Source organism: Cyanistes caeruleus, chromosome 6, assembly GCF_971803275.1.
Source record: "Cyanistes caeruleus chromosome 6, bCyaCae1.hap1.1, whole genome shotgun sequence".
NCBI classification, from domain to species: domain Eukaryota; kingdom Metazoa; phylum Chordata; class Aves; order Passeriformes; family Paridae; genus Cyanistes; species Cyanistes caeruleus.
In genome coordinates, this window is record NC_141706.1 from 15,699,681 (window position 1) to 15,717,206 (window position 17,526).

Consider the following 17,526-nt stretch of genomic DNA (forward strand, 5'->3'; position numbering starts at 1 on the left):
AGTTCCACAAACATCCCACAAAATGTCCTCAATATCCAACAAAATCCCAGAAAAATCACACAAAATTCCCTAAATCTTCTCAAAACACGGCCAAAATCCTCAAAAATCCCACCGAATCTCCACAAATTCCCACAGAATACATGAAAAATCCCTGATAATTTGTCAGTTCTCTACAGAATCTCACCAAATTCCAGAAAAGTCCCTCAAAGTTCCACAAAACACCCACAAAATCTCCCCAGTATCCAACAAAATTCCAGGAAAAATCCCACAAAATTCCCTAAATCTTCTCAAAACACGACCAAATTCTAGAAAAATATCCCACCAAATCTCCACAAATTCCCACAAAATACATGAGAAATCCCTCAAGATCCCTAAATCTCCTCAATATCCCACAAAATCACACAAAAATCACCCAAAACCTCCACAAGTTTCCACAAAATCTAAGAAAAATTCCTCAAAATTCTTCAAGTCTCCTCAGAATCCCACACAATTCCAGAAAAACCCCACCAAATTCCAGAGAAGTCCCACAAAACTCCCTCAATCATTTCAAAACCCTACCAATTCACAGGAATGTCCCACAAAATCTCCACCAATTCCCAGAACATCCCACAGAAATCCCAGAAAAATCCCTAAATCTTCTGAAAACTTGACCAAATTCCAGAAACGCCCCATAAAATCAGCACAGTTTCCCACAAAATTCAAGAAAAAACACCACAAAATTCCCAAAATCTTTTCAAAATACCACAAAATTCTTGAAAAGCCCCACCAAATTCCAGAAACATCCCACAAAATGTCCTCAATACCCAACAAAATCCCAGAAAAGTCCCACAAAATTCCCTAAATCTTCTCAAAACTCTACCAAATTCCAGAAAAATCCCACAGAATCTCCACAAATTCCCACAGAATACATGACAAATCCCTGATAATTTGTCAGTTCTCTACAGAATCTCACCAAATTCCTAAAAAGTCCCTCAAAGTTCCACAAACATCCCCCAAAATCTCCCCAGTATCCAACAAAATTCCAGGAAAAATCCCACAAAATTCTCTAAATCTTCTCAAAACACGGCCAAAATCCACAAAAATCCCACCGAATCTCCACAAATTCCCACAGAATACATGAAAAATCCCTGATAATTCGTCAGTTCTCTACAGAATCTCACCAAATTCCAGAAAAGTCCCTCAAAGTTCCACAAACATCCCACAAAATGTCCTCAATATCCAACAAAATCCCAGAAAAATCACACAAAATTCCCTAAATCTTCTCAAAACACGGCCAAAATCCTCAAAAATCCCACCGAATCTCCACAAATTCCCACAGAATACATGAAAAATCCCTGATAATTTGTCAGTTCTCTACAGAATCTCACCAAATTCCAGAAAAGTCCCTCAAAGTTCCACAAAACACCCACAAAATCTCCCCAGTATCCAACAAAATTCCAGGAAAAATCCCACAAAATTCCCTAAATCTTCTCAAAACACGACCAAATTCTAGAAAAATATCCCACCAAATCTCCACAAATTCCCACAAAATACATGAGAAATCCCTCAAGATCCCTAAATCTCCTCAATATCCCACAAAATCACACAAAAATCACCCAAAACCTCCACAAGTTTCCACAAAATCTAAGAAAAATTCCTCAAAATTCTTCAAGTCTCCTCAGAATCCCACACAATTCCAGAAAAACCCCACCAAATTCCAGAGAAGTCCCACAAAACTCCCTAAATCATTTCAAAACCCTACCAATTCACAGGAATGTCCCACAAAATCTCCACCAATTCCCTGAACATCCCACAGAAATCCCACAAAAATCCCTAAATCTTCTGAAAACTTGACCAAATTCCAGAAACGCCCCATAAAATCAGCACAGTTTCCCACAAAATGCAAGAAAAAACACCACAAAATTCCCTAAATCTTTTCAAAATACCACAAAATTCTTGAAAAGCCCCACCAAATTCCAGAAACATCCCACAAAATTTCCTCAATACCCAACAAAATCCCAGAAAAGTCCCACAAAATTCCCTAAATCTTCTCAAAACATGGCCAAAATCCACAAAAATCCCACCGAATCTCCACAAATTCCCACAGAATACATGAAAATACCCCTGATAATTCGTCAGTTCTCTACAGAATCTCACCAAATTCCAGAAAAGTCCCTCAAAGTTCCACAAACATCCCACAAAATCTCCTCAATATCCCACAAAATTCAAGAAAAATCACACAAAATTCCCTAAATCTTCTCAAAACACGACCAAATTCTAGAAAAATATCCCACCAAATCTCCACAAATTCCCACAAAATACATGAAAAATCCCTCAAGATCCCGAAATCGCCTCAATATCCCACAAAATTCCACAAAAATCCCACAAAACCTCCACAAGTTACCACAAAATCTAAGAAAAATTCCTCAAAAGTCTTCAAGTCTCCTCAAAACCACACAAAGTCCTTGAAAAGGCCCACCAAATTCCAGAAAAATCCCCCAGAATCTCCACAAATTCCCACAAAAATCTAAAACAAATTCCTCAAAATTCTTCAAGTCTCCTCAGAATCCCACACAATTCCAGAAAAAACACACAAAATTCCAGAGAAGTCCCACAAAACTCCCTCAATCATTTCAAAACCCTACCAATTCACAGGAATGTCCCACAAAATCTCCACCAATTCCCAGAACATCCCGCAAAAATCTCACAAAAATCCCTAAATCTTCTGAAAACTCGACCAAATTCCAGAAACGCCCCATAAAATCAGCACAGTTTCCCACAAAATTCAAGAAAAAACACCACAAAATTCCCTAAATCTTTTCAAAATACCACAAAATTCTTGAAAAGCCCCACCAAATTCCAGAAACATCCCACAAAATGTCCTCAATATCCAACAAAATCCCAGAAAAGTCCCACAAAATTCCCTAAATCTTCTCAAAACTCTACCAAATTCCAGAAAAATCCCACAGAATCTCCACAAATTCCTACGGAATACATGACAAATCCCTGATAATTCGTCAGTTCTCTACAGAATCTCACCAAATTCCTAAAAAGTCCCTCAAAGTTCCACAAACATCCCACAAAATCTCCCCAGTATCCAACAAAATTCCAGGAAAAATCCCACAAAATTCCCTAAATCTTCTCAAAACACGGCCAAAATCCACAAAAATCCCACCGAATCTCCACAAATTCCCACAGAATACATGAAAAATCCCTGATAATTTGTCAGTTCTCTACAGAATCTCACCAAATTCCAGAAAAGTCCCTCAAAGTTCCACAAACATCCCACAAAATGTCCTCAATATCCAACAAAATCCCAGAAAAATCACACAAAATTCCCTAAATCTTCTCAAAACACGGCCAAAATCCTCAAAAATCCCACCGAATCTCCACAAATTCCCACAGAATACATGAAAAATCCCTGATAATTTGTCAGTTCTCTACAGAATCTCACCAAATTCCAGAAAAGTCCCTCAAAGTTCCACAAAACACCCACAAAATCTCCCCAGTATCCAACAAAATTCCAGGAAAAATCCCACAAAATTCCCTAAATCTTCTCAAAACACGACCAAATTCTAGAAAAATATCCCACCAAATCTCCACAAATTCCCACAAAATACATGAGAAATCCCTCAAGATCCCTAAATCTCCTCAATATCCCACAAAATCACACAAAAATCACCCAAAACCTCCACAAGTTTCCACAAAATCTAAGAAAAATTCCTCAAAATTCTTCAAGTCTCCTCAGAATCCCACACAATTCCAGAAAAACCCCACCAAATTCCAGAGAAGTCCCACAAAACTCCCTAAATCATTTCAAAACCCTACCAATTCACAGGAATGTCCCACAAAATCTCCACCAATTCCCAGAACATCCCACAGAAATCCCAGAAAAATCCCTAAATCTTCTGAAAACTTGACCAAATTCCAGAAACGCCCCATAAAATCAGCACAGTTTCCCACAAAATTCAAGAAAAAACACCACAAAATTCCCTAAATCTTTTCAAAATACCACAAAATTCTTGAAAAGCCCCACCAAATTCCAGAAACATCCCACAAAATTTCCTCAATACCCAACAAAATCCCAGAAAAGTCCCACAAAATTCCCTAAATCTTCTCAAAACATGGCCAAAATCCACAAAAATCCCACCGAATCTCCACAAATTCCCACAGAATACATGAAAATACCCCTGATAATTCGTCAGTTCTCTACAGAATCTCACCAAATTCCAGAAAAGTCCCTCAAAGTTCCACAAACATCCCACAAAATCTCCTCAATATCCCACAAAATTCAAGAAAAATCACACAAAATTCCCTAAATCTTCTCAAAACACGACCAAATTCTAGAAAAATATCCCACCAAATCTCCACAAATTCCCACAAAATACATGAAAAATCCCTCAAGATCCCGAAATCGCCTCAATATCCCACAAAATCACAAAAAAATCACACAAAACCTCCACAAGTTTCCACAAAATCTAAGAAAAATTCCTCAAAATTCTTCAAGTCTCCTCAAAACCACACAAAGTCCTTGAAAAGGCCCACCAAATTCCAGAAAAATCCCACAGAATCTCCACAAATTCCCACAAAATCTAAAACAAATTCCTCAAAATTCTTCAAGTCTCCTAAGAATCCCACACAATTCCATAAAAAACACACAAAATTCCAGAGAAGTCCCACAAAACTCCCTAAATCATTTCAAAACCCTACCAATTCACAGGAATGTCCCACAAAATCTCCACCAATTCCCAGAACATCCCACAAAAATCTCACAAAAATCCCTAACACTTCTGAAAACTCGACCAAATTCCAGAAACGCCCCATAAAATCAGCACAGTTTCCCACAAAATTCAAGAAAAAACACCACAAAATTCCCTAAATCTTTTCAAAATACCACAAAATTCTTGAAAAGCCCCACCAAATTCCAGAAACATCCCACAAAATGTCCTCAATACCCAACAAAATCCCAGAAAAGTCCCACAAAATTCCCTAAATCTTCTCAAAACTCTACCAAATTCCAGAAAAATCCCACAGAATCTCCACAAATTCCCACAGAATACATGACAAATCCCTGATAATTCGTCAGTTCTCTACAGAATCTCACCAAATTCCTAAAAAGTCCCTCAAAGTTCCACAAACATCCCACAAAATCTCCCCAGTATCCAACAAAATTCCAGGAAAAATCCCACAAAATTCTCTAAGTCTTCTCAAAACACGGCCAAAATCCACAAAAATCCCACCGAATCTCCACAAATTCCCACAGAATACATGAAAAATCCCTGATAATTCGTCAGTTCTCTACAGAATCTCACCAAATTCCAGAAAAGTCCCTCAAAGTTCCACAAACATCCCACAAAATGTCCTCAATATCCAACAAAATCCCAGAAAAATCACACAAAATTCCCTAAATCTTCTCAAAACACGGCCAAAATCCTCAAAAATCCCACCGAATCTCCACAAATTCCCACAGAATACATGAAAAATCCCTGATAATTTGTCAGTTCTCTACAGAATCTCACCAAATTCCAGAAAAGTCCCTCAAAGTTCCACAAAACACCCACAAAATCTCCCCAGTATCCAACAAAATTCCAGGAAAAATCCCACAAAATTCCCTAAATCTTCTCAAAACACGACCAAATTCTAGAAAAATATCCCACCAAATCTCCACAAATTCCCACAAAATACATGAGAAATCCCTCAAGATCCCTAAATCTCCTCAATATCCCACAAAATCACACAAAAATCACCCAAAACCTCCACAAGTTTCCACAAAATCTAAGAAAAATTCCTCAAAATTCTTCAAGTCTCCTCAGAATCCCACACAATTCCAGAAAAACCCCACCAAATTCCAGAGAAGTCCCACAAAACTCCCTAAATCATTTCAAAACCCTACCAATTCACAGGAATGTCCCACAAAATCTCCACCAATTCCCAGAACATCCCACAGAAATCCCAGAAAAATCCCTAAATCTTCTGAAAACTTGACCAAATTCCAGAAACGCCCCATAAAATCAGCACAGTTTCCCACAAAATTCAAGAAAAAACACCACAAAATTCCCTAAATCTTTTCAAAATACCACAAAATTCTTGAAAAGCCCCACCAAATTCCAGAAACATCCCACAAAATTTCCTCAATACCCAACAAAATCCCAGAAAAGTCCCACAAAATTCCCTAAATCTTCTCAAAACATGGCCAAAATCCACAAAAATCCCACCGAATCTCCACAAATTCCCACAGAATACATGAAAATACCCCTGATAATTCGTCAGTTCTCTACAGAATCTCACCAAATTCCAGAAAAGTCCCTCAAAGTTCCACAAACATCCCACAAAATCTCCTCAATATCCCACAAAATTCAAGAAAAATCACACAAAATTCCCTAAATCTTCTCAAAACACGACCAAATTCTAGAAAAATATCCCACCAAATCTCCACAAATTCCCACAAAATACATGAAAAATCCCTCAAGATCCCGAAATCGCCTCAATATCCCACAAAATTCCACAAAAATCCCACAAAACCTCCACAAGTTACCACAAAATCTAAGAAAAATTCCTCAAAAGTCTTCAAGTCTCCTCAAAACCACACAAAGTCCTTGAAAAGGCCCACCAAATTCCAGAAAAATCCCACAGAATCTCCACAAATTCCCACAAAATCTAAAACAAATTCCTCAAAATTCTTCAAGTCTCCTAAGAATCCCACACAATTCCATAAAAAACACACAAAATTCCAGAGAAGTCCCACAAAACTCCCTAAATCATTTCAAAACCCTACCAATTCACAGGAATGTCCCACAAAATCTCCACCAATTCCCAGAACATCCCACAAAAATCTCACAAAAATCCCTAACACTTCTGAAAACTCGACCAAATTCCAGAAACGCCCCATAAAATCAGCACAGTTTCCCACAAAATTCAAGAAAAAACACCACAAAATTCCCAAAATCTTTTCAAAATACCACAAAATTCTTGAAAAGCCCCACCAAATTCCAGAAACATCCCACAAAATGTCCTCAATACCCAACAAAATCCCAGAAAAGTCCCACAAAATTCCCTAAATCTTCTCAAAACTCTACCAAATTCCAGAAAAATCCCACAGAATCTCCACAAATTCCCACAGAATACATGACAAATCCCTGATAATTCGTCAGTTCTCTACAGAATCTCACCAAATTCCTAAAAAGTCCCTCAAAGTTCCACAAACATCCCACAAAATCTCCCCAGTATCCAACAAAATTCCAGGAAAAATCCCACAAAATTCTCTAAATCTTCTCAAAACACGGCCAAAATCCACAAAAATCCCACCGAATCTCCACAAATTCCCACAGAATACATGAAAAATCCCTGATAATTCGTCAGTTCTCTACAGAATCTCACCAAATTCCAGAAAAGTCCCTCAAAGTTCCACAAACATCCCACAAAATGTCCTCAATATCCAACAAAATCCCAGAAAAATCACACAAAATTCCCTAAATCTTCTCAAAACACGGCCAAAATCCTCAAAAATCCCACCGAATCTCCACAAATTCCCACAGAATACATGAAAAATCCCTGATAATTTGTCAGTTCTCTACAGAATCTCACCAAATTCCAGAAAAGTCCCTCAAAGTTCCACAAAACACCCACAAAATCTCCCCAGTATCCAACAAAATTCCAGGAAAAATCCCACAAAATTCCCTAAATCTTCTCAAAACACGACCAAATTCTAGAAAAATATCCCACCAAATCTCCACAAATTCCCACAAAATACATGAGAAATCCCTCAAGATCCCTAAATCTCCTCAATATCCCACAAAATCACACAAAAATCACCCAAAACCTCCACAAGTTTCCACAAAATCTAAGAAAAATTCCTCAAAATTCTTCAAGTCTCCTCAGAATCCCACACAATTCCAGAAAAACCCCACCAAATTCCAGAGAAGTCCCACAAAACTCCCTAAATCATTTCAAAACCCTACCAATTCACAGGAATGTCCCACAAAATCTCCACCAATTCCCAGAACATCCCACAGAAATCCCAGAAAAATCCCTAAATCTTCTGAAAACTTGACCAAATTCCAGAAACGCCCCATAAAATCAGCACAGTTTCCCACAAAATTCAAGAAAAAACACCACAAAATTCCCTAAATCTTTTCAAAATACCACAAAATTCTTGAAAAGCCCCACCAAATTCCAGAAACATCCCACAAAATTTCCTCAATACCCAACAAAATCCCAGAAAAGTCCCACAAAATTCCCTAAATCTTCTCAAAACATGGCCAAAATCCACAAAAATCCCACCGAATCTCCACAAATTCCCACAGAATACATGAAAATACCCCTGATAATTCGTCAGTTCTCTACAGAATCTCACCAAATTCCAGAAAAGTCCCTCAAAGTTCCACAAACATCCCACAAAATCTCCTCAATATCCCACAAAATTCAAGAAAAATCACACAAAATTCCCTAAATCTTCTCAAAACACGACCAAATTCTAGAAAAATATCCCACCAAATCTCCACAAATTCCCACAAAATACATGAAAAATCCCTCAAGATCCCGAAATCGCCTCAATATCCCACAAAATTCCACAAAAATCCCACAAAACCTCCACAAGTTACCACAAAATCTAAGAAAAATTCCTCAAAAGTCTTCAAGTCTCCTCAAAACCACACAAAGTCCTTGAAAAGGCCCACCAAATTCCAGAAAAATCCCACAGAATCTCCACAAATTCCCACAAAATCTAAAACAAATTCCTCAAAATTCTTCAAGTCTCCTAAGAATCCCACACAATTCCATAAAAAACACACAAAATTCCAGAGAAGTCCCACAAAACTCCCTCAATCATTTCAAAACCCTACCAATTCACAGGAATGTCCCACAAAATCTCCACCAATTCCCAGAACATCCCACAAAAATCTCACAAAAATCCCTAACACTTCTGAAAACTCGACCAAATTCCAGAAACGCCCCATAAAATCAGCACAGTTTCCCACAAAATTCAAGAAAAAACACCACAAAATTCCCAAAATCTTTTCAAAATACCACAAAATTCTTGAAAAGCCCCACCAAATTCCAGAAACATCCCACAAAATGTCCTCAATACCCAACAAAATCCCAGAAAAGTCCCACAAAATTCCCTAAATCTTCTCAAAACTCTACCAAATTCCAGAAAAATCCCACAGAATCTCCACAAATTCCCACAGAATACATGACAAATCCCTGATAATTCGTCAGTTCTCTACAGAATCTCACCAAATTCCTAAAAAGTCCCTCAAAGTTCCACAAACATCCCACAAAATCTCCCCAGTATCCAACAAAATTCCAGGAAAAATCCCACAAAATTCTCTAAATCTTCTCAAAACACGGCCAAAATCCACAAAAATCCCACCGAATCTCCACAAATTCCCACAGAATACATGAAAAATCCCTGATAATTCGTCAGTTCTCTACAGAATCTCACCAAATTCCAGAAAAGTCCCTCAAAGTTCCACAAACATCCCACAAAATGTCCTCAATATCCAACAAAATCCCAGAAAAATCACACAAAATTCCCTAAATCTTCTCAAAACACGGCCAAAATCCTCAAAAATCCCACCGAATCTCCACAAATTCCCACAGAATACATGAAAAATCCCTGATAATTTGTCAGTTCTCTACAGAATCTCACCAAATTCCAGAAAAGTCCCTCAAAGTTCCACAAAACACCCACAAAATCTCCCCAGTATCCAACAAAATTCCAGGAAAAATCCCACAAAATTCCCTAAATCTTCTCAAAACACGACCAAATTCTAGAAAAATATCCCACCAAATCTCCACAAATTCCCACAAAATACATGAGAAATCCCTCAAGATCCCTAAATCTCCTCAATATCCCACAAAATCACACAAAAATCACCCAAAACCTCCACAAGTTTCCACAAAATCTAAGAAAAATTCCTCAAAAGTCTTCAAGTCTCCTCAAAACCACACAAAGTCCTTGAAAAGGCCCACCAAATTCCAGAAAAATCCCACAGAATCTCCACAAATTCCCACAAAATCTAAAACAAATTCCTCAAAATTCTTCAAGTCTCCTCAGAATCCCACACAATTCCAGAAAAAACACACAAAATTCCAGAGAAGTCCCACAAAACTCCCTAAATCATTTCAAAACCCTACCAATTCACAGGAATGTCCCACAAAATCTCCACCAATTCCCAGAACATCCCACAAAAATCTCACAAAAATCCCTAACACTTCTGAAAACCCGACCAAATTCCAGAAACGCCCCATAAAATCAGCACAGTTTCCCACAAAATTCAAGAAAAAACACCACAAAATTCCCTAAATCTTTTCAAAATACCACAAAATTCTTGAAAAGCCCCACCAAATTCCAGAAACATCCCACAAAATGTCCTCAATATCCAACAAAATCCCAGAAAAGTCCCACAAAATTCCCTATATCTTCTCAAAACTCTACCAAATTCCAGAAAAATCCCACAGAATCTCCACAAATTCCCACAGAATACATGAAAAATCCCTGATAATTTGTCAGTTCTCTACAGAATCTCACCAAATTCCAGAAAAGTCCCTCAAAGTTCCACAAACATCCCACAAAATCTCCTCAATATCCCACAAAATTCAAGAAAAATCACACAAAATTCCCTAAATCTTCTCAAAACACGACCAAATTCTAGAAAAATATCCCACCAAATCTCCACAAATTCCCACAAAATACATGAAAAATCCCTCAAGATCCCGAAATCGCCTCAATATCCCACAAAATTCCACAAAAATCCCACAAAACCTCCACAAGTTACCACAAAATCTAAGAAAAATTCCTCAAAAGTCTTCAAGTCTCCTCAAAACCACACAAAGTCCTTGAAAAGGCCCACCAAATTCCAGAAAAATCCCACAGAATCTCCACAAATTCCCACAAAATCTAAAACAAATTCCTCAAAATTCTTCAAGTCTCCTCAGAATCCCACACAATTCCATAAAAAACACACAAAATTCCAGAGAAGTCCCACAAAACTCCCTAAATCATTTCAAAACCCTACCAATTCACAGGAATGTCCCACAAAATCTCCACCAATTCCCAGAACATCCCACAAAAATCTCACAAAAATCCCTAACACTTCTGAAAACTCGACCAAATTCCAGAAACGCCCCATAAAATCAGCACAGTTTCCCACAAAATTCAAGAAAAAACACCACAAAATTCCCAAAATCTTTTCAAAATACCACAAAATTCTTGAAAAGCCCCACCAAATTCCAGAAACTTCCCACAAAATGTCCTCAATACCCAACAAAATCCCAGAAAAGTCCCACAAAATTCCCTAAATCTTCTCAAAACTCTACCAAATTCCAGAAAAATCCCACCGAATCTCCACAAATTCCCACAGAATACATGACAAATCCCTGATAATTCGTCAGTTCTCTACAGAATCTCACCAAATTCCTAAAAAGTCCCTCAAAGTTCCACAAACATCCCACAAAATCTCCCCAGTATCCAACAAAATTCCAGGAAAAATCCCACAAAATTCTCTAAATCTTCTCAAAACACGGCCAAAATCCACAAAAATCCCACCGAATCTCCACAAATTCCCACAGAATACATGAAAAATCCCTGATAATTCGTCAGTTCTCTACAGAATCTCACCAAATTCCAGAAAAGTCCCTCAAAGTTCCACAAACATCCCACAAAATGTCCTCAATATCCAACAAAATCCCAGAAAAATCACACAAAATTCCCTAAATCTTCTCAAAACACGGCCAAAATCCTCAAAAATCCCACCGAATCTCCACAAATTCCCACAGAATACATGAAAAATCCCTGATAATTTGTCAGTTCTCTACAGAATCTCACCAAATTCCAGAAAAGTCCCTCAAAGTTCCACAAAACACCCACAAAATCTCCCCAGTATCCAACAAAATTCCAGGAAAAATCCCACAAAATTCCCTAAATCTTCTCAAAACACGACCAAATTCTAGAAAAATATCCCACCAAATCTCCACAAATTCCCACAAAATACATGAGAAATCCATCAAGATCCCTAAATCTCCTCAATATCCCACAAAATCACACAAAAATCACCCAAAACCTCCACAAGTTTCCACAAAATCTAAGAAAAATTCCTCAAAATTCTTCAAGTCTCCTCAGAATCCCACACAATTCCAGAAAAACCCCACCAAATTCCAGAGAAGTCCCACAAAACTCCCTCAATCATTTCAAAACCCTACCAATTCACAGGAATGTCCCACAAAATCTCCACCAATTCCCAGAACATCCCACAGAAATCCCAGAAAAATCCCTAAATCTTCTGAAAACTTGACCAAATTCCAGAAACGCCCCATAAAATCAGCACAGTTTCCCACAAAATTCAAGAAAAAACACCACAAAATTCCCTAAATCTTTTCAAAATACCACAAAATTCTTGAAAAGCCCCACCAAATTCCAGAAACATCCCACAAAATTTCCTCAATACCCAACAAAATCCCAGAAAAGTCCCACAAAATTCCCTAAATCTTCTCAAAACATGGCCAAAATCCACAAAAATCCCACCGAATCTCCACAAATTCCCACAGAATACATGAAAATACCCCTGATAATTCGTCAGTTCTCTACAGAATCTCACCAAATTCCAGAAAAGTCCCTCAAAGTTCCACAAACATCCCACAAAATCTCCTCAATATCCCACAAAATTCAAGAAAAATCACACAAAATTCCCTAAATCTTCTCAAAACACGACCAAATTCTAGAAAAATATCCCACCAAATCTCCACAAATTCCCACAAAATACATGAAAAATCCCTCAAGATCCCGAAATCGCCTCAATATCCCACAAAATTCCACAAAAATCCCACAAAACCTCCACAAGTTACCACAAAATCTAAGAAAAATTCCTCAAAAGTCTTCAAGTCTCCTCAAAACCACACAAAGTCCTTGAAAAGGCCCACCAAATTCCAGAAAAATCCCACAGAATCTCCACAAATTCCCACAAAATCTAAAACAAATTCCTCAAAATTCTTCAAGTCTCCTCAGAATCCCACACAATTCCATAAAAAACACACAAAATTCCAGAGAAGTCCCACAAAACTCCCTAAATCATTTCAAAACCCTACCAATTCACAGGAATGTCCCACAAAATCTCCACCAATTCCCAGAACATCCCACAAAAATCTCACAAAAATCCCTAACACTTCTGAAAACCCGACCAAATTCCAGAAACGCCCCATAAAATCAGCACAGTTTCCCACAAAATTCAAGAAAAAACACCACAAAATTCCCTAAATCTTTTCAAAATACCACAAAATTCTTGAAAAGCCCCACCAAATTCCAGAAACATCCCACAAAATGTCCTCAATACCCAACAAAATCCCAGAAAAGTCCCACAAAATTCCCTATATCTTCTCAAAACTCTACCAAATTCCAGAAAAATCCCACAGAATCTCCACAAATTCCCACAGAATACATGACAAATCCCTGATAATTCGTCAGTTCTCTACAGAATCTCACCAAATTCCTAAAAAGTCCCTCAAAGTTCCACAAACATCCCACAAAATCTCCCCAGTATCCAACAAAATTCCAGGAAAAATCCCACTAAATTCTCTAAATCTTCTCAAAACACGGCCAAAATCCACAAAAATCCCACCGAATCTCCACAAATTCCCACAGAATACATGAAAAATCCCTGATAATTCGTCAGTTCTCTACAGAATCTCACCAAATTCCAGAAAAGTCCCTCAAAGTTCCACAAACATCCCACAAAATGTCCTCAATATCCAACAAAATCCCAGAAAAATCACACAAAATTCCCTAAATCTTCTCAAAACACGGCCAAAATCCTCAAAAATCCCACCGAATCTCCACAAATTCCCACAGAATACATGAAAAATCCCTGATAATTTGTCAGTTCTCTACAGAATCTCACCAAATTCCAGAAAAGTCCCTCAAAGTTCCACAAAACACCCACAAAATCTCCCCAGTATCCAAAAAAATTCCAGGAAAAATCCCACAAAATTCCCTAAATCTTCTCAAAACACGACCAAATTCTAGAAAAATATCCCACCAAATCTCCACTATTTCCCACAAAATACATGAGAAATCCCTCAAGATCCCTAAATCTCCTCAATATCCCACAAAATCACACAAAAATCACCCAAAACCTCCACAAGTTTCCACAAAATCTAAGAAAAATTCCTCAAAATTCTTCAAGTCTCCTCAGAATCCCACACAATTCCAGAAAAACCCCACCAAATTCCAGAGAAGTCCCACAAAACTCCCTCAATCATTTCAAAACCCTACCAATTCACAGGAATGTCCCACAAAATCTCCACCAATTCCCAGAACATCCCACAAAAATCCCACAAAAATCCCTAAATCTTCTCAAAACATAACCAAAATTCCAGAAAAATCCCACCAAATCTCCACAAATTCCCACAGAATACGTGAAAAATCCCTGATAATTCGTCAGTTCTCTACAGAATCTCACCAAATTCCAGAAAAGTCCCTCAAAGTTCCACAAACATCCCACAAAATCTCCTCAATATCCAACAAAATTCAAGAAAAATCCCACAAAATTCTCTAAATCTTCTCAAAACACGACCAAATTCTAGAAAAATATCCCACCAAATCTCCACAAATACCCACAAATTACATGAAAAATCCCTCAAGATCCCTAAATCGCCTCAATATCCCACAAAATTCCACAAAAATCCCACAAAACCTCCACAAGGTTCCACAAAATCTAAGAAAAATTCCTCAAAATTCTCCAAGTCTCCTCAAAACCACACAACGTCCATGAAAAAAACCACCAAATTCCAGTAAAATCCCACAGATTCTCCACAAATTCCCACAAAATCTAAAACAAATTCCTCAAAATTCTTCAAGTCTCCTCAGAATCCCACACAATTCCAGAAAAACCCACAAAATTCCAGAGAAGTCCCACAAAACTCCCTAAATCATTTCAAACCCTACCAATTCACAGGAATGTCCCACAAAATCTCCACCAATTCCCAGAACATCCCACAAAAATCTCACAAAAATCCCTAAATCTTCTGAAAACTCGACCAAATTCCAGAAACGCCCCATAAAAACAGCACAGTTTCCCACAAAATTCAAGAAAAAACACCACACAATTCCCTAAATCTTTTCAAAATACAACAAAATTCTTGAAAACCCCCACCAAATTCCAGAAACATCCCACAAAATCTCCCCAATATCCAACAAAATTCCAGGAAAAATCACAGAAAATTCCCTAAATCTTCTCAAAACTCTACCAAAATCCACAAAAATCACACAGAATCTCCACAAATTCCCACAGAATACATGACAAATCCCTGATAATTCGTCAGTTCTCTACAGAATCTCTCCAAATTCCAGAAAAGTCCCTCAAAGTTCCACAAACATCCCACAAAATCTCCCAATATCCAACAAAATTCCAGGAAAAATCCCACAAAATTCCCTAAATCTTCTCAAAACGCGACCAAATTCTAGAAAAATATCCCACCAAATCTCCACAAATTCTTACAGAATGCATGAAAAATCCCTGATAATTCGTCAGTTCTCTACAGAATCTCACCAAATTCCAGAAGAGTCCCTCAAAGTTCCACAAACATCCCACAAAATCTTTCCAGTATCCAATAAAATTCCAGGAAAAATCTTCGGAATTTGGTGGGGCTTTTCAGGAATTTTGTGGTATTTTGAAAAGATTTAGGGAATTGTGTGGTGTTTTTTCTTGAATTTTGTGGGAAACTGTGCTGATTTTATGGGGAGTTTCAGGAATTTGGTCGAGTTTTCAGAAGATTTAGGGATTTTTGTGGGATTTTTGTGGGATGTTCTGGGAATTGGTAGAGATTTTGTGGGACATTCCTGTGAATTGGTAGGGTTTTGAAATGATTTAGGGAGTTTTGTGGGACTTCTCTGGAATTTTGTGTGTTTTTTATGGAATTGTGTGGGATTCTGAGGAGACTTGAAGAATTTTGAGGAATTTATTTTAGATTTTGTGGGAATTTGTGGAGATTCTGTGGGATTTTTCTGGAATTTGGTGGGCCTTTTCACGAACTTTGTGTGGTTTTGAGGAGACTTGAAGAATTTTGAGGAATTTTTCTTAGATTTTGTGGAAACTTGTGGAGGTTTTGTGTGATTTTTGTGTGATTTTGTGGGATATTGAGGCGATTTAGGGATCTTGAGGGATTTTTCATGTATTTTGTGGGAATTTGTGGTGATTTGGTGAGATATTTTTCTAGAATTTGGTCGTGTTTATGGGAAGATTTATCTATCTATCTATCTATCTATCTATCTATCTATCTCTCTATCTATCTATCTATCTATCTATCACCCTATATGCATTTCTTTATTATAGATTTGTATATTTTAATTTCTATATTATTCATTTAAATGCCAAGCTTTTAAATAAATAGGGGAACCGAGTGAGAGGAGTGGCAGCATGGTACGGGTCGTCGCGAGTGCCAGAAGCCCGAAAAAGCGGCCGCGTCAAGGACCCCGGCAGAGTGCGGCGTCGTCACCGCTGCCTGTCGGCGCCCGACCGGCTCGCGCTCGGCCCCGGTGCCGCCGAGCGCACAGCCCGTGTCCGCACGGCTGGAGCAGCCGCGGAAAATTGCGACGGGGCGGCGTCGACGCCGGGGTGTTTGTCAGGCAGTCGAATTCACGCACCCACTGCCCGGGGTCCTTCCATTTTCCCGCCTTTTTGGCCGCCATCCTTGGAAGGACAAGCCGGCCACGACCTGGCAGCCATCTTCTGCGTGGCGTGACGTAACTTCCGCCCTTCCTCGCCGCCATCTTTGCTGTGGCTGAAGCCACTTCCGGCAGAGCGGCCATCTTTGTTATGGCACAATTAAGGCCCCCGCTGCTCTCAGCGCGTCTGTCTAACTTACATGCCTGAACGAAAAACCTGCCGACGCCGACCGACTCCGAGCATTCCGCCCGATTTTCCGCCGCCTTTCCCGGGGCGAGGACGATGGCGGCGAGACTCAGCGGCTCCGTAGCTGGGTGGCGGCCGCGCCTGCGGCGGCAGGCATTGGAGTTAACGCCTCTGCCGCGGTCCTCCCGGCCGGCTCCGGCGGGGGGCGGGGGGGAGGCCCGACGCGGCTCGGTTCGGTTCGACTCTTTCCGGCCCGCTTCGGCTCGGCTCTTTCTGGCCCGCTTCGGCTCGGCTCGCCCCTGCTCGGCCCCGCTCGGCCAGGCCCCGCCCGGCTCGGAGCACAGCTGCAGTACCGCTCTGTGCCCACAATGCGGCAGCACTGCCGCAGAGCTCAGCCCGGGGTGGGCGGGGGGAGCCCCTGCAAGTGCAGAGAAGCGAGGCAAGAAACCACGTGTACAACCCCCTTCCATATGCTGCTACCTGTTTCCAGGCGACGACAAAGACCCATGAAGCAAATGCTTTTTCTTGGCCCATTTTGCTAAGCAAAGCTCTTCTGCAGCTCTTTAGTGCTTGCCAAACTCCAATGCGCGTGCTGCTGCTTCGATCGGATAAGAAGCACAGCCTTCTGACAGCAGCTTTCAGGTTGCTTCGTGCTCTTGCAAAGCCTGCTGGGGCACTGGGCTCTCCATTGCAGGCAGTCTGG